General features: G+C 38.7%; 1 protein-coding gene across 48 annotated transcripts in view; it reads left to right on the top strand.

Annotated features, from left to right (window-relative positions):
* ZBTB20 (zinc finger and BTB domain containing 20) overlaps positions 1-25,196 on the top strand; it is a 762,566-nt gene that overhangs the window by 588,855 nt on the left and 148,515 nt on the right. For all 48 annotated transcript variants that reach the window (XR_008298139.1, XM_053221871.1, XM_053221870.1 and 45 more), the window contains one exon: positions 10,382-10,421. The gene's annotated coding sequence lies outside the window, so the exon portion shown is untranslated. The remainder of the gene's footprint in view (positions 1-10,381; positions 10,422-25,196) is intronic.

Genomic DNA, 25,196 nt, shown 5'->3' with positions numbered 1-25,196 from the left:
AATCTGTAGATTGCTTTGGATAGTATGGACATTTTAATAAGTTTAATTATTACACTCCACAAGCACGGAGTATCTTACCATTTATTTGTGTCTTCGGTTTCTTTCATCAATATCTTATAGTTTTCAGTGTATAGGACTTTCACTTCCTTAGTTCAACTTATTAGGTATTTTATTCTTCTTGATGGAACTGTAAATGAAATTATGTCCTAACTTTCTCTTTCTGATAGTATGTTGTTATGTATAGAAATGCAACTGATTTCTGTGTATTGATTTTCATCCTGCAATTTTACTGAATTCATTATTAGTTCTAACAGATTTGTAGGGTTTTTTGTGGAGTCTTTAGGATTTTCTTCTTTTTTAATGTTTATTTATTTATTTTTGAGAGAGAGAGAAAGTGTGCAAGCCAAGGAGGGGCAGATAGAGAGAGAGAATCCCAAACAGGCTCTATGCTGTCAGCACAGAGCCTAACATGGGGCTTGAACTCACAAACTGTGAGATCATGACCTGAGCCGAAATCAGGAGTTGGATGCTTAACTGACTGAGCCACCCAGGCACCCCTAGGATTTTCTATACGTAGTATCATGTCATTGGCAAACAGTTTTACTTCTTCCTCTCCAATATAATTGCCTTTTATTTCTTTTTCTTGACTAATTGCTCTGGCTAGGATTTCCAATCCTATGTTGAATAAAAGTGGCACAAGTGGACATCCTTGTTTTGTTCCTGATCCTAGAGGAAAGCTTTCAGCTGCATCTATTGAGATGATCCTACAATTTTTATCCTTCATTTTTTAATGTGGTGTATCAAACTGATTTCCATCCTTGCATCCCTGACATAAATCCTACCTGGTTATAGTGTGTGAACCTTTTAATGTATTGTGTGGAATTAGGTTTGCTAATATTTTGTTGAGGAATTTTGTGTCTATGTTCTTCGGGGATATTGACCTTTCTTATCTTGTGATATCTTTGTCTGATTTTGGTATCAGAATAATGCTGGCCTCATAAAATAAACTGGGAAATGTTTCCTCCTCTTCTATTTTCTTTGAATGTTTGGTAGAATTCACCAGTGAAGCTGTCTGGTCTTAGACTTTTGTTTGTAGGGAGTTCTTAAATTACTGATTTAATCTTCTTACTAGTAATTGGTCTGTTCCGACCTTCTATTTCTTCATGATCCAGATTTCATGTCTCCAGAAATTTATCCATTTTCTTCTAGGTTGTATAATTTGTTGACATATAACTGTTCATTGTAGTCACCTAGATCCTTTGTATTTCTGTGGTATCAGTTTCAAGGTCTCCTCTTTCCTTTCTGATTTTATTTATCTGAGCCCTCTCTCTTTTTGTCTTACTGAATCTAGCCAAACATTGTCAATTTTGTTTATCTTTCTGAAGAACCAGCTCTTGGTTTTATTGATCTTTTCTCTTTTTGCCACTATTTCATTTATTTCTGCTTTGATCTTTGTTATTTCCTTTCTTCTACTAACTTTGGGCTTTGTTTGTTCTTTTTCTAGTTTCTTAAGGTGTAAAGTTAGGTCATTTATTTGAGACTTTTCTTATTTGAGATTTTTTTTTCTTATTTCTTTAGGTAGGCGTTTACTGCTATGAACTTTTCTCTTAGCTGCTTTTATTAGGTCACTTATTTGATATTTTTCTTATTTATTTGAGATTTTTTTTGCTTATTTCTTTAGGTAGGCATTTATTGCTATGAACTTTTCACTTAGAACTGCCTTTGCTGCATCCATAAGTTTTGGTGTAAGTTTTAGTAAGTCTAACAACTGATGTTATTGCTTATTATACTATAACTTTTCAAAATTCAAGTTTGTGGTTAGCTTGACACCTTTGCTTTTCAATTCATTCCCATCATTTGAAACAGCATAAGCAATGACTACATGCAATTACCATTATCCTCGTTAGGTTGTCAAAGTTAGCTTAATGCTTTTTTTCTGTAGTGATACCGAACCAAAAAAAAAGTTTCTTTTGCAAGGTCTTAGACCTCTATCCTTCCAAATCCTAATCACAGCATAACCAACCTCAAGAAGTCATTAGTAAAGACTAGAACAATATCCTATAACAATTCAGCTATGAAGAAATTGGCATAGTCCATCTCTTTGATTCATGTTCTTATGAAAATAATGTGTTGCAAAATAAAACTATATTTCTCTCAACATTTTTTTAGCTAGATTATTACAGGTTACATTGGGACTGATTTTTTTTTCCTAACAAAGGTTGAATAACACTCAAAGGCTTTAGTAGCCAAAGTTCATCTTTAGAAATAGCTTTCTTCTATAATGTACTGCCAATTTCTTATGTGTGTGTATTTTGACCTTCCTGATGCCTCTGCTATGGGCTGCCTGTTGATTGGTGCATGTTAGTGCTTTGCTTATAAGAGTTGGGCAATAGTTCAGTGATCCAGTCCAAATGTGGGCCATAGATAGAATAGGCTCATCTTCTATTTAAGAAATGTAGCAAACTGCTTTAAATGAATTTGGTTCAGACAAGGTCATTGGAACTGTTCATCTAACCCTGTGTGCTGTATGTAATGGACACTTCTGCTGAGCTCCAAAACTGCAAGGTAAATAGACAAGAAAGCCAGTAACTTGCCACCTCTGTGAGAGCTTTCCTTAAGTCTGTTATTGGATTTGCATTCTTAATCATATGGGGCCCATTTTGGTCATTTAAAAGGACTTGTTCACTGGTTCTCCTGATGTTTTTGAAGATAGTCCTGGGAATAAAAATAGTGAGTTCTTATATTATTTTCTGGTCTTTCCTAACTTTTTTTTTAATAGGAGATTGAGTTTATATGCATATTCATACCAGGTTTATGAAATATTCAGCTAAATTTCTTAGACATGAAAGAATAAATTGTTAGAATGTTTTAATCTAGCTAATCATTATGTTTAAACTATAGTAGGTTCAAGTACATTTTCCTCAATTCTATTTGTGACATATACACTTAGCAAATTGAATTGAGACGTAAGCTCTGTATATACTATTTTGAATTTAGTAATTTACAGATTTTTTTACTGCCTAATCCTCTTCAAACTGTAGAATGTATTTTACTCGACTGTGTTGTGATTCTGTACAATTTTTAGGACCAACATGTTATAGGATTTTGTAGTCACATAGAGCTAAACATGATGAGAGAAGTTATTGAATCCATCTCCTGACTGGAGGCAAAGCTGCATTTATTCCATCCAAAATAGATGAAGATCTTTCCTATTTTTAAATAGCCATGAAGATAGAAATTTTGTAACTGCTCTTAGCAATGTATTTGATTATTTACCACTTGCACCTTTAGGATGTTCATCTTTAAGTCTTAACTTAAATTCTTCACTGGACAGTTTAATATCACCATGCCCTAGGACAAAAATGTCGATCATTATCTTCTTTATAACAACTCTTATAGTCAGAAAACCATGAAGATATACCTCAGCATTTTCTTTCTGAAACAAAATTATCCCAGTGTTTTTTTTTAAACATTCACTTTTGTTTTTATAGCTCTTTCTGTATGAGAGTGGCAAAGGGGACTATTTTAAAAAGTTCTGTCATATATGATGCCTCTGAAAAAGACACTGCATATTTTAATTTCACTGTGCTGATGTGGAAATAGCCACAGCTTTTTCATTATATGCTGATGGACAGAGCATTTGTGTTCATTTAACCTTGAGGTTGAAACTTGTTCCCAAAAAAGTAACTGACTCATAGCATTGGCTAGACCCAAGAATAAAGAGCATCAGTTTTCCTAATCTTAAAGCTTATCTTGCCCCCACTCCTAAAACACACTAAAATTAACTTTTCCTTGACCTCTCTCTTGTGCTATTTATTTACTGATTTAACAACTTTTTTCTATCATCTTTGTCTCCTAAAATAGACAGACAGCATTTCTTCAACAAATGTTGGAGTGCGTGCTGTGTTTAGGACACTATGCTAGGCTTGGGAGATTCAAGTGTGAACTGTTAGCAAAGACTCAAAGACAAAGATGTCCTAGGCATGTTCAGGGAGGAGCCAATAGCCTGTCACAGTATATAAGGAAGAAGCAGTGGGGGGGGGGGGGGGGACAGAAACAACAAACAAAAAACAAGAGAGGTGGATTGGGGCCAGATTGTGAAAGACTGTGGATTCCCTTAAGCAAATAGTTGATGGTGACAAGGACAAAAGTAACATTTTTCAGTCTATATTGTGGAAAGCTCTTTCCAGGTCTTTAAAACACATACTGTGTGCATGCTGTCTTCTTGGTTCAGTATCTAACAGATCACTGGGTATAAGTACCTTCTTGATTTATATCTTTTGGTATAAATTTTATGTCATGATTTTTCCCTTTGAATTAAAAAAAAAAACACTTGAGGGAACCATTTGAGTAAAGACAGCCTTCTGTTCACACTGATCTGGATGTTTCTTTCTCCTGCTGTGCCCATATTTATTCCAAAGCCCTCTGTACCACTAACATGTTACTTTCTGAGTTTACACACTGAGGAGTCTCAAGATGAGTTTCCCCTGTATTAGGCACAACCTTTTTGTGCCAAATGGCATTAATGGCATTAAGCAGTGTTAACCAAATATTTCTAATTGATTGGACCACATGATAACAATGCCAGACCTATCTAGCATCCCCTAAAGGATATCAGTGTACTATATATAGTAAAAGTCCCTGGTATACCGATCTGTTTGGAATCCATGAAGCTGCAACTGCAGAGGTTTGAGATATAGAAAAAGGAAAAGTTGTTTGGGATCAGATTGTAGAGAGCTCTTGACTGTCATCCTGACAAGAGTTTGGTCTATTTTAGGAGCTGTAAGAAATCATCTTAATTGTATTAAACACATTCAGTCCTTGACACTGCGTTTTGCCCTGCCCTGCACCCTACCTGGCTCCCTGGCTTTTAATTCATTCTTGTCTTTCAGGTCCCTATACCTGTAAAAATCAGGAAGACTCAGGAGGATTTGTATGGGGTGGGGTGGAATGTTGAGTTATATCTTAGCAATGTCTCAGGCCTAGAAACAGTCCTAGACCTAAATGCCGAACCTTCGTTTTTAAATCTGATCACCTAAATTTTTTTAAGGTAGACATGATTCCTTCAGAGTGATATTAACTCATTGAGAGTTAATATAGCATATTGAGGAGAGGTAAGGCATTATTGTGATTTCTTTATCATTCTTCTCAAGATGGATCCAAAAAAGTGGATGGTCTTGAAAAGCAGACCCTAAGATATTAATGACCATTTGTGGCATTTATAGTCTTCTTAGGACTGACCAAAAGGAATGAAAATACTTCAAGAGATTTTTCTTTGGGAAGCTCCGAAGTACCTAGCGGGAGATTGCACAGGCTCTGTGTGCACTCTGAATAACCCTTCCCTCTGACTTTAACTTTGTAAACCTTTTGCCAGATAGAAAATAGAGAATTAAAAACCTCCAAATTCAGGGTGCATGAAATGTCATTAAATCTAGCATAAAATTTCTTGAATCTGTCAGATAAAGGAAATCATGTATCCATAGAGAAGATGGAATATCAATTGACAGGAACCTATGAAGCTGGCACTTATTCTGAGAGACATATGAATCTAAAAATCCAATAGTGCCTCAGCCTTTGAAAACACAGAAGCCAGAGAGGTACTAGGAAAATCAATAAGGTAAAAATCTTCATCCTACTATTTGGAATGACTCCCACATAAGAATTAATTAACACAGTACTTCTAGAACATGAAAAGGATGTTAAAATGTTATCTCTACCCATAGAAAACAAAGATACATAAACCGACCCAACTTCTAGAGAGAGGGTTGAAGAGAAAAGACTGGAAAGATTAAAGGTGTGTGTAAGAGGTCATCTCTGCCCTGTTGTCATACCATTTACCCTCTTCAGATAGAAGGATAAGTGTTGAACTTCAGTTTGTCTGAGTTCCTCAGCTCTGTCATCAATGCTGTGACACATTCTAATTTTCTGATTCATTTGTGATGAATAAGCTCTCTCTTTTCTATTCACAGCACTAAAAGTAACCAATTTTTATGAGTGAGTTATGATTACTTATTTTCCATTTTTGTATTGCACTATTATTTTCCCTTTGCAAAGTTTCTCTCACGCTTTCTCAGCCGGTGTGAATCCCATGTACAAAAAAGCCCTCGGACAGGACCGCTGCCTAGGCTTCAGTCAGTCAAGAGGAATGAAAGACTGACAGCCCGATTCCGTTTTTAACCCAGCCAGATACCTCAGCTGGCAAGTGGCTCAGCTTCCGCACCATAAAATGGGTATAATAATAGCTTTCCCTTACCACTGTGAAATATTTAGAATACAAATCAAGCCAAACCTGTCTCCTTCCAAAGGAGAAGCTTAAACTAGCCTACAAAATCCTGAATGAGCCCAGATTTCAAGGGGAAACATAAAATGGGAAATACCTACATGTAGTGTAATTTAGTGGTTAAAAATATGTAGACTTTGGAATGGGGCAGACTTATTCAGATCCCAGCAGCTGTGGGATTTGGGGTAAGTTTCCTAATTTCTCAAATCTCCCTTTTTCTATAGTAAATTGGGAGTTAATGGTATTTCCTCTTCTAGTCAGGATTAAATGATATACTGCTAATGCTGCTTTTCAAACTCTTCCACAGAGGTGATCCTCCCTTTCAAGTGAGTGATCCAGTACTCAAGGTGCTGGGCCATTGCCTGAAGCAATCTGCCACAAATGAGACTTTTCAGTGATGGCTCAGGGTGCATCCTACAAATACATAACAAATTTAGCATTCTACTCATTATGTTCTTGTTTGTTTCACTAAACTAGAAGTTCCATGAGGACCAAAACAGTATCTGTTTTATTCCTCCTATAACATCCAAGAAAATGAATATGTGTACAAATAAGGGTTTAAATGGCTTAGCCACAAGGACAACTGACCCTCCCAAAAGACGGTTATGTCTTTATTACTTATTCTGTGGCTTGGTGCGCTCCCGTTATGCTGCTCCACGTCCCTGGATATGCCCACATTCAAATCTGAGAAGCATTTACTTAGCAGGATGCCTGAAACCACAGAAGGTGCTGAGTAAATAGTAACCCTTATGTCTCTGCTCACTACTCCTCTATCTCACTGTTCCTAAGCCTCTATGGAAATCATAAAGAACTAGGGAAGTCAGAGTCTGGGAGGCCTTTAGAGGAGTCTGTGTGTCTCTAGCCACACACACCCGTGAAGAGCTCTATTTTCTATACATTTTGTTTGCTTCTTTCTGGCTTCAGCTTGGAGCGACTTGTCAAGCTTCCTAGAGGTGATAAGCAGTGGGATTGCATGAGCATTTTCTCCCCTCTCCCCCTAAGCCAAGGGTGACGAACCTGGAATTCATGAGCAACCTTCATGGGGTCTGGAAGATTTTTGAAACTTGGTGTTTCTAAAGAGTTTCTTTGGGAGGGGATTCTCATTGGGATCCATATCACCTGGAAATATTGGAAACCATTGCCCTTGAACGTTACATAATGTAAACTGAAATCAGAATTGATTAATCTTTATTAACAATCCATTTAATTAATAGTACATTTAGTTCCTTGGAGATTGACACTATACAATAATTTCTACTAGAATATCACAAAACACGATCAGAGTTCACCACAAACCACCCCTTTTCCACCTGTCTACTCTTGCCCCCCCCACCATGTATTAAGGTCCTGATTCATTTGGGCTTTACAGTTATATATTCTTTGCTAGATAGTTATGCTTTGAGCCTAGCATGCGTAACACAAATATTTTTCATCATATGCAAAACTATTATAGATAATTCTTTGCATTTCAGATGAAAACAACTTACAGACGTATAAGGTAAATATCACTTAGGCAGAAAGGGCACATTATCAATAAAATAACAATTTGAACTGAACAGAAATAAACCTATGTAGATTAATACATATTCTCAAAATTGCAGATTGTAATTCAATCAAGAGGTAGGGGCCTTTTGACGTTTATGAACATTTATAAATTATATAAGAGCTCTGAGATTAAATTTTTTGCCTTAATATTAAATTTTGGATAGGTATTATTGTTTTTCATTAATATATAAAGACAACAATTATATCCAATAAAATCTCCAATTTAACTTGGCTTTAATTTGTCTTAGACTGTGACATACACACTGTGATTTTTCTTTCCATCTTGGATTCCTGTCATTGACAGCCTGTGTGTCACTTAACATCCAGGAAAGATATTTCTTCTTCATTCCAGACCTTGGATGTATTAGTCAATCTGGGTACAATTTATATTGATCTCTTTTGATCACATCAAAAATTTAATTTTGACTGATTAACTTTATGAATAAATGCTCCTTGGAATTTGAAAAGGAAACCTATGTGCTTAGATATAAGAACATAAATGCTAAGTATAGTTTTTAAAAAGCACAATGTATTATTGAGAGTTATTGGGTTTAAATGTGCAACAGAGAAATGATAAGTGAGTATATTTCATAGATAACCACTAATCATCTTTCTCCTTTTTCTCAAAGGCTGAGGAAGAAAACAAGCTCAAAAAAGTTGGGAGGGAAGCATGAAAGGAAGGAAGCGGGGAAGGAGGAAGGAAAGAAGGAAGGATGGGAGGAAGGGAAGAAGGGAGGGGGGAGGGAGGAAGGAAAGAAGAGGGGAAGGAAGGAAAGAAGGAAGGAAGGAAGGAAGGAAGGAAGGAAGGAAGGAAGGAAGGAAGGAAGGAGATTTAAAAAATAGACTAGTGCTATGGTCTAGGATTTGGGCTTATAGAAGGGACTAGAACTTAGCAAAACTTAGAACTTTAAAGTCTTTGAAGACTAGTCAGTCTTTATATATATTTCAAGTTTGTATGTACTTCCAATGAATCATACATAATCTAATTGTCTTGCTTAAAGTTTTCACTAAACTCATCAATTTTGTGAAATAATTTGAAAGCATTGGAGACTCCCAGCCTCTCTCATGTTAGCATACATTATGATCTAGGCTGCAGATTTTCATCTTAACTCTTCTTATTCAAGAAGGCGAACACCATCCTTCACACTTACATGTGCATGTACAGGGTTTCACCTCAGCCATAAAGAGGAAACTTTTTCTTTGGAGGAATCTCTATGATAGTGCACCTGTCTAGAAAACTTGTTGAGAAGTGAAATCTCTTTAATTGACAGGGGTGTTTGTTGTTGTTGTTGTTGTTGTTCTGTTTGGGTTTGGTTTTGTTTTTTTTGTTTTTTTTTTTTTTTTTGCTTTTAGCCTTATTCTACGCCAAACTATATAATCATATCTCTGTACTTGATCTCTTTTAGTATAATTTGTTTTGCATATTTTTAGAGGCCTTATATATAAGTGGTTAAAATCATGGTGTCAGAGAGGAAAGAGTTAAATCAGCATATATTAAATCCTTGATATATTTGAGTGGGGTGTGGGTGGGGAGACCTGCTTTGTTTTTTCAGTATCCCTGTTTGGTTTATTAATTTCTCATGGATCTTCTGTTACTTCAGTTTTATTTTTCCATAAGAGAAGCTGTCAAAACAGTAGTGTGAGCAGGCTAGTCCCATCATAGCTCATTTGGCTTGTGAGTTGAAGATGACAAAGGAGAATTATCTGATTTGAAATACAGATGGAGGAACTGTTAAGATCAACTCCCTGCAAACCTGAGGTTTTCATCCTTAGAGATGTGTTTTGGGAGACAGATGCTTTCATTTAAAATCATTTTGTCAGCGGGGACATTCCTAGGCTGGAGAGAAGGGGCAGATGAGGCAGTATATAGTCCTCAGTGGGCACCAAGCCGACAAGAGGCAACATTACACCAAGTCCTCAGTTGAGGGCCAATGATACACGTACATGTTGAATTTGTCCAGAGGGTCTTCTGCGCATTAAACATACTGTATTTACCCTTAAAAGAGCCAACATTAATCAGTTTCATTCATCTTTGTCAAAATTATCTAAGATTTGCCCTGTGCTATGTGGGATGGCCGTTACCTATTCTCATCAGTGCTGCCCAATAGATATTTATGGAGTGATAGAAATGTTCTCCCTAGAAGGCAGCCACCAGCCACAGGTGGCTATTGAGCACTTGAAATGTGGCTAGTGTGACCAGGAATTAACCATTTAGTTTTTTACTAAATTTTAACTAATTCAAATAGATAAGTATAGTTAGTGGCTACTGTTCTGAGGAGCACAGCTCTAGAAAGTACTCACACCATTCAGATCAGAATGAAGTTAGCAAAGAAGGAGGTTGGCATGCCATGTGCTGGAGTGCTGTGTTGGTCATATAGCAGGAGGTCATGGCCTTTGGAAAATTGTATGGGGCTGGATCTCTTTTTCCTTGGGCTCCAGGTAATAAAACAGGTTCCTACTGTTAACCCTTGGGAGCAACCAGTTCTGTCTACAACTTAGATTCATTCTCCTTCCCCTCACTGGGTTTATTTTTAATTCCTTGTTTTTGTTTTTCAGTTCCTTGACCATCAGTCTGTGGCCTGACCCTTCTCTTTCTGTAAGTAAAAGTGGTTTCTTTACTTTTCCATAAAGTGTCATATTTGGGAAATTCAGATCTTTATTGGCATGGTTTCTGCTTGACTTTGTTGTGGTTTCCAGCACTTCTTCACTATGTATTAGCTTACTTTGGGTTTGGAATTGATGCTGTTGGTGCTGGTAGTAGTTGCCATCCATGAGTGAGCTGGAAAGCCCAGGGCCCGGGTGTTGGACTACATAAAGACTGCATTTTTCTCAGCGGCAGCTGCTGTTTGCAGAAGTCACTGCTCCTCTAAACCATAGCTTGCATTCTTCAGTCAGATATCAGCAATAGTTGGGCTTTTGCTCCACTGTCAATCAATGGGCAATTATTTATTCATCAGCTATATACCCATGTCTACATCCCGTAGTTTTTAATTTCAACTTCTACATTACATCTTTCATTTATGGACAAAATTTCCATACCCTTTTACTAAGAAGTGCAACCCATTTAGGCTAAAGTTGTGTGTGTAATCACAAGTCCAGGGAGAAAAAAAAGAAAGAGAAAGCCAGGATTACATCTGCCAAGAGGTTTATAGAAGGTACCATCCTTTTTCAAAAAAGATGGTGAGTCATTTGAAAAAGGAGAAAAAACGAGAGAGAAAACTTGATTTCAGATGAAAAGAGAGAACATTTATTATTTAAAGCCCAAATCAGGCTGCATCGAATGTGTTGGATAAGTTTTTACCTTGGGCTGCTTGAAAGAGATTCTGTGGCAGTGAACCCAAATAATCATAGTCACTCACTGCATGAGACACTGCCCAAGACACGCTACAGGTGGTGGCAGTCACCTTCTGTGATAAATAAGCATCAGATCTTCCCAGCTGCTTCTCCCTCTCTGGTGAACACTGTCCCTGATTCACAACATTCTGTCCTGCTTCACTGACTTCTCCGAGGTGTTTCTTGTGTGGTCCTCATTTGCACAGAAAAGGGGTCCCATGGCTCTCTTGCACGTGTGTGGCTTCCACTAACATTCCTAGAGGCATGTTGCAGATACACTTAAGGGAGCAGAATCCCCCCCAAGGACGGACACTAAGACTGAAGTCCAAAGTGACAGCCGTTTGACAGAGAAAGGAGATTGGTGAAACTCCCCAAGGACGATGGGTGCTGTGTGTAATGCATTTATACAGCAGGGCCGGATCCTCCCTGTCCCTGGCAGGTCTTGTTATTCCTTATTCTCCATGTTGATAGAGTGGGTCTGTCAATGCTTTGGAGGGTGTGAATGTACATGCTTCTGGTTACCACTTTGTGTTTCCGTGTCCCTCCTTCAGTTACCTAGCACTGCATATTTCTAGTCCTCTGACTGGCAAATCATTTTTGTTACAGTTCTTTTGTGTAAAAACAGTTCACAGAATAGCTCCGTGTTAGACAAGGCATTAATCCTCACATCACTGGGGATGAGTCAGCACAGTGCACTCCTGCCCGCACGGCTCAGCTATTATGACGTCAGCACCGTAGGGCAAGCCTCAGACACAAGCAGTACAGGGGACTGGAGACCTGTGTCACAGATTAGAAATCGAGGGGGAGACCTTTGAGATAAAAACGTAATTGAAAGGCTGTTTCTGGCTCATAGGAAAATGTGAAACTGATTCTGTGATACCTCCACCATTAATCAGGCAGCTTCTAGAGAGATCCTAATTTTTAACCAGAGATAAAGCTGGGAGAATGACCTGTAATGGGGCTGATAGCCCACTCCTGTACCCCCTAACCTTGTCCCACCCCTGGGCCAGGCTTCATGCTTGCTTGGGTTGTTCCAAATCCCAAGGCTGCTTTTCTTTCAAGGGTGACAGGGCCTGTGATAGCCCTGCTGTCCTCAAGTGCCCCACAGACACAGCTGATGGCTCCAGGGGTGGTGCCCCAGATACCTATCAAAGGGAAAAGAAAAGTTCCTGGGAACAGATCAGAACATTATCTCCCCAGCGCTTCTAGCTCCTAGTGCCTCTTCAATGGCCTTCTCCAGACAGGTGCAGAATGCTGCCTTCTCTCCTGGCACTGCATTTAGTCCAAAGTCCCAATCCGGATTTGACACAGATTTCAATGGGAACTGAACAGCTTCCAGATGTTCCCCCCAAGAGTTTTCTATTCCGTTACTCTTTAGCAGAAACAAAGAGGAGCCTGCCGTAACCTGCCACGCTGCCTGCAAGCAGGTAGCATAGACTGAGCCTATTTGAGAAACCAGGTTATTATAAATTAGACCTCTCCACGATTCAGACTCAGATTCATTCTCAGAACAAAACCTTCCGGTATTGAAAACTCCGTGTTGAAAAGGCTGCAAATTCACTGCCTCAGTGGCATTCTCTGCTAACAAGACATTCCTCCATCACACTCTCTATCCCTCATTCTTCCTTTCACCCTGTGAGAACCGCCAGAAAGTGCCTTACTGCTGCGATCTTCTGCCTTCCTTAGATTGCTAATAGGCTCCATGCTTAGCTTATAGAGGCTAACGCTACTGCGTGGCTTCATTTTGATTAATTATCATGCACAGCTCTTTATTCAGTTTTCAGTCAACAAACATTTATGGAAAGCTAGTTATTGTGCGTCATTCCTGGAACTCCAAGATAAATAAGAAATGCTCCCTATTGCTAAGAATCTCACGGTCTGGTAGGGGTGATAAATAGTAAATAAAGGCTATAGCATGTGATGGACACTGGAATGGAGGCATAAACAAGATGTAACAAGAGGAGCAAGGAGATGTTACAAAGGTGAAATAACAAGCAAAGAGAAGGGAGTGCCCACTTGCAAGCTGGATCTAAAAGTCTACAGAATGAATTGCAGTTTGCCAAGTCAGTGTAGGGGAAGAAAAAGAAAAGGGCATCATAATCACAAAAAAAGCAAGAGCATTTACAAAGTCAAGAGTGTCGAGCAGCAGCCTGCTCCAGAGGACAGTAGCTTAGTATGACCGGAACATGGTGGTTGAAAGGGGAGCCTGGGAGATGAGGCTGGAAAGTGGATAGGAGGCAGATTGCGGAGGGTCTTGTCAGCCATGCAGGGGAGTTTAGATGTGATGCTGCAGGCTTGAGGAGGCTTTGAAGAATTTTAACCAAAGAGTGCTCTGGCTATGTACAGATGGCTGATTGGGAAAAGGGAGACCGGGTCACAAGTGAAAACAAAGGGCCTGGACTGTACAGTGGGGGTGGGAGCGAAGAAGAGACGCTATCTGGTAGTGTTGACATAGACACTGACATCTGCATGATGCCAGCATATCTTGGCCCAGTGCACAGTCCCTGCCTTCTAGGAGAAAGGTTGATGTGTTATGTGGGGCCAAATTTCAGGCCAAAACACTCTTCACAGGAGCTCCAAAAGAGACCTGAATTTGAATCTGACCTCACTCTGAGATGCTGCCTGCTGGTCTCCAGAGATGTGTGACTCCTTTTCCATAGTAAATTTGGGGGAGTGCCAGGCAGATAAGGAAGAAGCCATTTCCAGTGTCCCGCTTTTCCCTTCTTTCACCTGAAAATGAAACAATTTCTCAGTAATGTCCCCCTACAGCCAAGCAATACCCAACTTCCTATCATTTGTCTATACTGTCCTTTTCTAAGAAGTTCCAAGCCATTGAACTGAATGGCAACATATATACTGCTGGTGTTGAAACAGTTCAGTATGTCTCTTCCTTCTTTCTGAATTAGAGTTCACCATAAATGTGCTTTTCTCTTGTTCACTTTGGGCTGCCAGGACAATTTAAAGGAAATTTTCAACAGCTTATGTTTCATGGACCATGTTCTCTTTGCAAATGGGAGGGTATGTGTGGGTGTGTTTAAGTCTTCTCTATATTGCTTTCTGGAGAAAGGTTTGAGAAGATGAACAAGATGAGGAGTAGGGACCTATTGAAAGCCCAGGTCCCCCCAGTGACCTGAGTGTAGACTGTAGGCTGGTGATCAGATGGTCAATTATGTGTTTGTCAAAACATAGTGGGCTGCATTCCAGACTGCCAGCTTTGGAAGCCCAGCTTCTGCCAACCAAATGTCATCTGGGAACATGCAACACTGGGCACTGTGAAGGAGTTTGAAATAGACCATGCCACAGCCAACCTACTGCCAGTCTTATAGCACCAATATGGCATGCACAGCCGGGCCCCATGTTTCAGAGCTCAGGAATTCACTGTACTAAATTCAAGAGGTCAGATGGGTTCATGTTTTCAAAGGCCCTGTTCTCTGCTTTGAACATTGTGACTTGCTCCTCAGTGACTTCCAAGTGATTTTTCCAGTCATATCTCTGTGGAAACTACCCTTTTTGTGATGGTTATGAGAGCCTTGTAGAAGTCCCAGAGGAAAGAAAAATATACATACTCACTCTGACAATGACTGTGATTCCGACAGAGGGATTCCAACTCTTAGGAAATTACATTAAAGGTGAATAGCTTTTAAAATATCAGGAACCACCTTGGCAACTTATAAAAAGCAGAAGGGCTTTGCCTATTTTATAAAGTGATTTGCATATACCTGCATAAATAATGTTCCCACCTGTACTTTTATGCATTTAGGTTGAATAAATTAAATTCAGTGATCTTTAAAATATTCACTGTCTTTCATTGCTCAGATACCATTTTCAGGACCCTTCCTTCTAATTTTTTTTTTTCCTGAGGTAGTAGTGGCGGTTTTTTTTTTTCAATCTTTTAACTAATTCAGAGAATCAAAACACACTACAGACCAGCCTACCACACCTAGGAGCATTGCTTCCCTCTGCTTGCATTTCTCTTAGCCTTCTACCTATCAGACCATGAGTATACTATGCTTTTCATAAAGGAAAATAGGGGAATATATTATCAAGATGAAAACTCAGCACATAACAAGATTAAGCTTCACTACCTATATGTATCCAGACTTGTGCTGATACACATCTCAGGGACATACTCATATTAACCTTTTTCCCCCCTTTAGCCACTGCGACCACCCCTTCAGAAACTATCCAGCCACTAACCCATATTAATTGTAACTTGATCCTTCAAACCACAGCTTGGTCAGTGGGCCAGCTTCAAGCACAATCATCCTGTAAGATATTATTAAGCACTTACTAAATACAAAGAATTGTGTTTAGTATGGGGTTAAAACATAAATCTAAGACATTGCCCTTGCTTGCTCTTAAGGAACTCAAAATTGGATTAGCAAAAGAAGTTATACTGTTGAGTATTCCATATGCATATAAGACAATAAGTGACAGTTCCAAAACAAATGATACAGTCCAGTAAGTACTATAGGATTTCATTCATGAAAGAGAGCCTTGAGAGTTGGAAAGTTTCATGTAAAATATGATTTAGCTGGGTCTTGAAAAATGGCTAGAATAAAAAAAAATGATGAAGAGCAAAAAAAATGATATTCCAAACAAAAGAATAAACCTAAGTTTTGGAATCTTTGAATGGGTCCAATAAATGGCACGGCTCTTTCCCACTCAAGTTCTAAACCCATTGAAAAATAAGACAAAAGAACTTATAACCTAGGGACCAAAAATTTTTGGTAAGGCTTGGTTGAAAGATGTAGGATGGATGAGAGGTAAAATGGGCTCATTGACTCCCTTCCCTTCTATCTATACTTTGAAAAAGCCCTCCCAAAGGAAAATTGAATCAGCATAAGATCAATGCTCTTCCAGGTTACTAACTCCCATTGTAGGAAAAGAAAGAGAAAGAGGCTAAACTCCTGCTGTTACAAACCTCAATATCAGTTCCCCTAATTAAGAGACATGGAGCAAGAGCGATCTTATCCACAAGATGATTCACCTCCATGGGGAACTGTAAGGAATGAGGTAGAGACAAGTTATGTTCAGAAAACTTCCTTCTGAACACTAGGAGTTGGGAAGAGGCATTCCAGCCAGCCCCCTGATGCACGGTCTGGAAAGCAAGGGAAGGAAGTACTGAGTGAGATGAAAATGTGAACCATAGCCAAAAAGGTACCATCTAAGGAGACATACCTTGGGTTGGAGCCTGTAGCCATAGGATTATTGGAGATCTAAACTGAGGGTTTCTTTTTAGAGTCTCAAAGTTACCTGAATCAGAACCCCAGGACACAGGCAAGAAATTAAGATAATGGACTAAAACCTCATTGGGAAAAAATATAGAAAAATCTTGTCTTTAGTTAAACTAATAATCACAGTAAGAATTAGCATGTGTTGAATGCTTGACTTATTTTAGGCACTGGACAAAATACTCTTAACAGCTACCTGATTTAACCTTTAGAGCTAGTCATTAGGTAGATGCTATTGTGATCCTAATTTTGAAGATGAAACAGAGATTTAGCATGTTTGAGTAATTTTTTTCAAGAATGCCTAGTGAGTGATAAAGATAGAATTTGAATACAAGACTATCTGTCTTAAAGTCCTTGGCCAAATTTGATCAAACACAAAGTGAATGTCTACTAAAAGCTGAAGATAATGGAAAGCAAAACAGATATGGTCGCTGCCCTACTCGACTTACAGTCTAGGGGATGGAAGGCATGCTAATCAAATGGTCACACAAAAGAACTTGTAATTAACAAACTGTGCTTGCCCCTATGAAATATAAGTTCCAGGGGCTCTAAGAGCAAATAGAAGAGGGGAATCTAAGTGAGTCTAGGAGTTCACAAGGACCTTCCCTGGTAAGTGACATTTGAGCTACCATCTGAAGATGAAAAACAAGAAGTGAGATTAGGTGGTGGTAGAGGTTTCCAAGGAGAGGGCACAGCATAGGTGAAGGCATCAAACAGAGCTGTATCGAGAGAATGAAGAGAAGAGCAGCTCAGGCTGAGGTTGAAAAGACATATAAGGATGTCAGCATCTTTGTAGGCTGTATTAAAGACCTCCCTAAGAAAAAGAAAACTTAAGAAGGAATGTGCCATGATCAATTTATATTCTATTTTTTAAGTTTATTTATTTATTTTGATAGAGAAAGCAGGGGAGGGGGGAGAGAGAGAGAGAGAGAGAGAGAGAGAGAGAGAGAGTGAGAGAGTCCCAAGCAGGCTCCATGCTGTCAGTGCCGAGCCCAACGTGGGGCTGTTTCACAAACTGTGAGATCATGATCTGAGCTGAGATCAAGAGTCAGATGCTTAATTGCCACCCAGGAGCCCCGATTTTGTATTCTAAAATGATTGTGCTACTCTTGCACATTTATTGCAGACAGATGGAAACATCCACACAACAACCTGTACACCAATGTTTGTAACAGCTTTATTCATAATATCCCCAGACTGGAAACAACCCAAATTACCTTCAATGAGCAAGTGTTTCAACAAACTGTGGTATATCCATACCATGGAATACTACTTAGTATTAAAGGGTAACCCTTGATACATACAACAACTTGGATTAATCACAAAGGTATGCTGAGTGAAAAAAAGCCAATCTTTTTTTTATTATATACTTTATGATTCTATACTTTAAGATTATATACTTTATGATTCTATTTATATGGCATCCTTAAAATAACAAAACTATAAAGATGGAGAACAGATTAGTGGTTGGCAAAGGTTAAGGAGTGGGGAAGAGATGGAGCTGCCAATGGCTGTCAAAAGGTAGCACAAGATAGCCTCACGATGGCACTATTCTGTATCTCCACTATAGTGGTGATCATGCAAAACTACATAAGAGATACAGTTGCACTGAACTAAACACACTCGAAGTGCATATAAAACTGGTGAAATCTGAATAAGATGGGTAGATTGTACCATTATAAAACCAAGGTCAACCTCCTGATTGTGATATTCTACTATAGTTATGTAAGATATCGCTATTGGGTGAGACTGGGTAAAGGGTATACCAGATCTCTCTGTATTATCTCTTACAACTGCATATTAATCTGCAATAATCGTAAAATTAACATTTAAAAACAAAAAAGCTCAAACTAGTCCATCGTTGTGAATGGTTTCACAGGAGCAAAAATAAGGAGGCTATTATAGTATAACAGACAAGAGACAGACTAGGGCAATTACTGGGAATGGAAGAAAAATAAATGGAACCAAGAGATAATATAGAAGCAAGATATACAGGATGTTCTCATGGACTGGATGTGGGAGATGGAGGAGAGAGAAAGAGCAACCGTGACTACTGGTTTATGCTCATAAAACTGTATGGAGGTTGGTGCCACTCACAGTTATGTGAAATACCAAAGGAGAATGGGAATTGAGGGAAGATTACAAGGTCTGTTTTTGAGATATCTAGTGTGAGGCATTTCTGGTAAAGATAACTGAGCATATTGAATAGGCAGGTTAATATACACAATTGGATATTAGAAGTACAGTGAAGGCAAATGAGGCTGTCGGCAGGGATGATACTGCCTAGGAAACAGGGTTCCATAGAGAAGAAAGCCCAAACCAAGACTTGAAGAACTCTTAATATTTAATCAGCGGGTTGAAGAAAAAAATGAGGCTGTGAAACACCCTCAGAAGGAACAGCTAAGGAGATAGTAGGAAAATCAGAAAACATTGGCACACACGTCAAGAGAAGACAGCATTTTCAACAAGGTGGTCTGTAGTAAGACATGCTGCTGAGAAGTCAGTCAGAGACTGAAAATTGCATTTAGTATGTTAATGTGGAGGTTGCTGTTGACTCTGGCAAAAGCTGTTTTGTTGAAGTGGTAGAAGCAATAACCTGTTTGTAATGGTATGGGGAAAGAGTGAGAGGTAAAGAAATAGAGAGCAAATGTGGATAACTCTTAGAAGCTTTACTATAAAAGAAAATGAGCTAGAGTCATGCTTTGGGAAGGAGAGGGTGAAGTCAGAAGATTAGAGAAAAATGGAAATATTGGTATTTTTGTATGCATATGGGAAGCATACAATAGAGAGGAGAGATTCAGTTTATGGAAGGGAGAAGAGGTTGGGATGATTAGTAATGTAAGATTCCTGGTAAGCCTAGAGACATGGAATCCTGAGCATAAATGAGGGATGGGAGGACGCACATCTCTTCTACCGCTACAAAAAAGAAAAAAGAAAGGATGGGGGCAGATGTGTGCCACATACTGAGAAGCTGAGTGGTTTCTCAAATGATAGCTCCTGGGTGTCAGGGTCCTGCTAAGAATAAGTGAGGTGGAGATTTGAGGAAAGTGAAAGTTTAAAATAGTTCTTGGGACAAATGGGACACTAAGTTGACCAGAGCAACCTAGGAGCATTCTCCTTGGCAATATGGAAGGCCTAGGTGAGTCTGGAGGGTTAATGTTGATATCCATCTGTCTTGGGTGATTTTCTCCAGCAATTCAGTGACCAAGGTGGCAGTGCAGAGAGATGAGTACCTGAGTTCAAATTCAAATGGGGTTTTACCCAGTACGTGTGTAAAGATTTAGGGGTTTTAGTTTCTTTCTCTCTTTCTTCCTTTCTTCCTTCCTTCCTTCTTCCTTCCTTCCTTCCTTCCTTCCTTCCTTCCTTCCTTCCTCCCTCCCTCCCTCCTTCTCTTTCTTTCTTTCTTTCTTTCTTTCTTTCTTTCTTTCTTTCTTTTTTTCTTTCTTTCTAGCTGAGGCCAAAATAAAAGGGCAGGAAAAAGGCTCAGTTCAGTTCTCCAAGCATCTAGGGAGCACCTATATTACACGAAGCACTGTATTGCATACAGAAAAAAAACAGAGGTGAATAAGGCACAATCCCTGCCCTAAAATAGCTCATAGTGTAGGGAAGTTTGGAGGTTGCCATTTGGCCCAAAAGTCCAGGAACACATGGTTAGATAACTTTTATCAAAAGACACAGAAACCCATGTCATTCCTTCTTTCTTCTGGCTGCTCCTTCCTCCCACCCTGGCATTACCTAGTTACTTTCTTGCCTTCTCAAAAAATATCTACTGCCTGCCTTATTGCCAAGCCTCTAACATGCATCATAAACATGTGAGTGACAATTCTGACTTCTCCCATCATCATTTTGCTAAAATATGATCATTTAGGAACAATTAGATGATCTATTTGAAGTGTGATGTTAGTACTGTGTGAATTTTCCCTAAATGTTAAGAACTGGCATCTAACTGTACAGAAAGGCTATTTATTTAAAAGAGGGAGAGAGAGAGGAAGAATGGGTAGGCAAGAGGAGGAAGAGAAGAGAAAGGGAAGGAAGGAGGAGGGAAGGTAGTGAAGGAAAGGAAACTAACTACAGAAGATCTTATATTAACAGCCCATCCTGTTTTTCAGAGGAACCCCCATTCAAAATGAATAATTGAGCCTCCGTTTCTAGTGGTGGCCTACATCCACAGCCTCCCCAAAGCAGCTTCCAAACCTGGAGACATACCAGAGTACTAGAGAATAATTAAATCCAGCTTCTGGCAACCTAAGACATGAACTGGAGAATGTGGAAATTCCTAATTTCCAGTAGAAGTAGGGTTCCTTACTCAGATTTATTCTGAGCATTATAAAATGGTAACAGAAAGAGGTGGTAGCAATGGTAGTTTTCCTTTATTTGAACACATTCCATTATGCTAGCTAGATTCCTCTAGGAAATGACTTTAGGGCCATTTGACTCAAAACTAAATTGCAGCTACATCTGGGGTAGAATTTGGCAGCTGTTGAGCAAAGCAGCTGTATTTTTTTAATATTTACTTCTTTCATGACTCTACAATTCACACATACTGTAAAATATTAAGAAAGTATAGAGTATAGAGAAAACATCTATAATGCCACTATACAGAAACAACTATTATTAATAATTTTTCAGATCACCTTCTAGTCTCTTCTCTGGATTTTAACATAATTGGGCATACATTGTATGTGTAGAGTTGTATCCCATTTTTAATTAAATATTATATAAGTGCTTCCTGGTGTAATTACAAACTCTTTCTAAATGCCACTGTAATATCCGAATAGGTTTTTTATCAATCATGTAACCCCCTAGAATTTACCGAGCTGTGCCCTCGATATACATATTTGGGTTATTTCCAGTATTTCAGTTTTAAAGTCCTATATGGCAAGAACTACAGTGTATCACCTGGAATTGTCCAACTCGAAGGAATGTTGAGGCAGGCACTGATGTCACCAATCAAGAGAGTGGAGAGGCAATGATGTCATCCTTTTAAGAGAGACACTAATCACTAATGACTATCAAACTCATATTTGAATTTTTAAGGAGCTGTTACAGGGTTTATATAAGCTCTCTTACCCTCAAAGTAAAATTCTGATTTTTAGTTCTAGAGTATACACTTAGTTTTGTTTGCATTTGTTACAATGATGATATACAAAGAAGAACATAAAATTCATTCAAAATCTCACTCCACAAAGACAACCATGATTAACGCTTTAGGAAATACATTTCCATACTTACCGATTAATCTCTTTTTCTTTCTCTTTGTCTTTTTCTTTCCAAAATGAAAGGAAGAGCTGCTTACTCTCTAATCTGCTTTTTTACTCAACATTGTAATAAGCATTTTCCATTTCATAAATATACATCTACATTATCTTTTTGATAGCTACATTATACTCTATGGATAATTTATTTAGTCAATCACCTATTGATGGACATTTAGGATATTTGGACTTTTTGTCTAACTAAACAATGCTACAATAACTGTCTTTATACACACATACATTTTTAAAAAGCCCTGTCCTGATTATCTACTTTGGATAAATTTCTAGTAGTGGAACTATGAAAGTAAAATTTATCTATTGCTAAACTGTCCTCCAGTACATATGTATCAAGTTATGCCTCCACCAATGAAAAAAGACACTTCCCATTTCCCTGCATCTTCACTAATTTGGCAAATGCCAATTTTTGTGCTTTTTGCGTATAAGTGAATATTTTCATGTTGGGGGTATGGGATGCTTTTTCCAGGCATGAAACCAAAGCCTAAAAACTTAAAGAAAATATATTAAATTGTAATTACATGAAAATAAAAATCACTGTGGTAGAAAAAAAAATTTTTTAACTGGGAAAAATTGTGACCTATCCCTAATATTTTAAGAGTGGTTATAAATTAACAATGAAAAGGTGAATGACACAATAGAAATTCGGAAGGGCAAACGAGCAGTCTAACACATGTTTAGCTGCTTAGTCTCATTCTTCACTGCAAAGGCAGTGCTCCCCAAAGTCCTGCGAGCACACCTCCAACACTGTTTCCTTTTCCCCAGGGGCATCACCAACCCTCACTGCCTGGGAAATACGGTGGGGAGCAAAGCACCAGTCAGGGAACCTGAGGAGTCTCTGGGTGGGGGACGGTTGGTACTTCTCTTGATTACACTTTTTATATTTATATTTATATTCATATTCATATTATTTATATTTATATTTATATTTATTTGGTATTGCCATCCCCCATTGAGGCAAGCTAATTGTTCACTCACATGAGTGTAAAAATGATCATCTGCGCTCTGCCATCAGACTCCAAAATCAGTAAATTATTGGGAAGGGAAAAATACACACTGGCAACATTGCCTGATCCATGTCTCCAGGGCAGAATTGACACTATTCTTCTACCAGATGTAGATAGAGATTTCTGGATGTTCTCATAAATAAAGTGCTAGAGGCCATGTCATCAATGTCCTCCACCTTTCCCTCTCTCTTTCTGACTCCCATGTGTACTGCTACATACTTAATGACATGGAATATTTTTCAGCAACTTCAGGGAAAGTGAAAGACGCTGGAGAGGCAGAAATGCCACACTGACAGCATCAGCCTCTGCTTCCACAGTACAAACTGTGACAGGGCGTCTTCCCTGCGTTTTGGGACAGGGAGTGAGCGTCTGGAATCTGGGAGTGAGTTCCCTGAGTCTTTCAGAGGAGCAGGAGTTGTACACAACTGTTCTGAGTGGTAACGGGAGCATTCTTTCAGCACAAGAATTTCATTTGCAGATGATAAGGGATGGCATGTACTCCAGGGCATTCTTTGTCCGTCTTTGGCAAAAAACTTTGTACAAGGAAGTCTTGTGTGCCTTAAATCCTTAGACAGTGTCCAGAAAGAAATAGAGGCAAAACATGTCAAACATTGTATGGAAGCCCCGTTAGGCCAACCACAAGCTAAGGCAAGCGGTAGGAACCAGGCCTAGTTAGCAGCTTATTCTCTACCTGAACAGTCTAACTCCCCAGGAGATGGGAGGAAGGATATGGTTAAGAGCCAGGTTGCAGTAGTGCCTGGTGCTGTTAGAGGCCATACAGCTAGCTCAGTGTACCCAGGGCTCAGAGTGCTGAATGTCTGGCTTTCTTATGCCCTTAGAAAACTTCACCTATTATACACCTGCCTCTACAACATAGCTTATACTCAGAGGCCAAATGAGGACATGATTAAGGTTGAGTGCTATTAATTAATATTATGAGTATCCCTCTTGTTCTTTCTCACCCTTCTCTTTTCTTCCCCAAACATCATGGTTGCCTGTTCAAAGCTGGGGAGGGATATCTCTATCTCTATCTCTATCTCTATCTCTATCTCTATCTCTTTCTATCTCTATCTCTATCTCTATCTCTTTCTATCTCTGTCTCTATCTTTATCTCTATCTCTTTCTATCTCTATCTCTATCTCTTTCTATCTCTATCTCTATCTCTATCTCTTTCTCTATCTCTATCTCTTTCTATCTCTATCTCTATCTCTTTCTCTATCTCTATCTCTTTCTATCTCTATCTCTATCTCTTTCTCTATCTCTATCTCTATCTCTTTCTATCTCTATCTCTATCTCTATCTACCTCTGTCATCTCTATCTCTACCTATATCTATGTAGTACCTACACAATCTACTTCAAAGAAGTTTTCTACTAGGGCACTTGCAGAGGCATCTTCTACAAGAAATCTTTGTGGTGATAAAATTAAGATTTTTTTCCATTAAATTCTTCTTTTATGTATTCTTTCTCTAGCCTCTTTCTAATTCCTCATTTCTCCTAATGTGGGCACATTGACGACAAATCAGGCATAACTTCCTTATCCCAGAGAATCATTTTCCAGGTAATTATTTAGAGTGGGCCACCTTACCCCTCACACTTTAGTAGGCAAAAATGGATTCCACATTTAGTACCTTCTTGTAAATTTCTAGGATTTTGGGTATGTGGAAAATAACTATCACCTCTAAATTAAAATTAACTCTGTATTTCGAGTAAGGGAAGCATGTGTCTCATGAGAGAATTTGAGGAAAAGGTACACATAAATCCTTTAACAATGTCCTTTGGTCTGGTCCTTACAAGGAAGTCTAGGACACATAAGAGAAGTAATGGGAAATCTGCAATTAAAATCCTCTTCTGGGATTTTTTTCCTCTTCTTTTTTTCACATCATCACAAGCCTTGGATAATGTCTACTATATTGGTTCTTCACCAACAGCTTCCACGTACTCCTCTAACCAGTTTTATAACAGTACTTTTTGGTAACCATTAGGAAGAATCGTAATGCTATTTACTTTTCCCAAAATGCATGAAGCATCTGTTAACAGGGTGTCTGCATACTGTCTATGCATCTACATATAAAGAATTGATTTCTTCATCATCTTACTACCACCAGTCATGAACATCACTCATCTAGAATATATTCAGAGGCCAGCCATCTCACAGCGGGCAGTGTGTTTACCACTCTGCCCTAGCTCTCTAATACACCTAGGGAAAGAGTTTCAGAAACATACACCAACATCCAGAAAACTACTTCAGAGATCTGAATCTTGGTGCAAGAATCCAATAGTAATCTTCTTGGCCACTATTATTTGGAATTTTTCCCTTTTACCCAAACAACAAAGAACTACAGCCAAAATACTTGGAAGAATTCCTTTTGAGCCCTTTTGGTGTTGGATTCTGGTTTATTCCTTCTTAGAAAATGGGGGATTACATTTAAATTCCAGATAAATGTTTTTACCTAATAAGAAACGAATGTGTACTTTTTGACTATTATAATAAAATTAAATTTCATGAAGTGCGACATCTCACACTCCT

This window comes from Acinonyx jubatus, chromosome C2, assembly GCF_027475565.1.
Source record: "Acinonyx jubatus isolate Ajub_Pintada_27869175 chromosome C2, VMU_Ajub_asm_v1.0, whole genome shotgun sequence".
NCBI classification, from domain to species: domain Eukaryota; kingdom Metazoa; phylum Chordata; class Mammalia; order Carnivora; family Felidae; genus Acinonyx; species Acinonyx jubatus.
Note: the sequence above shows the minus strand (reverse complement) of the source record. Positions and strands in the feature narration are given on the sequence as shown.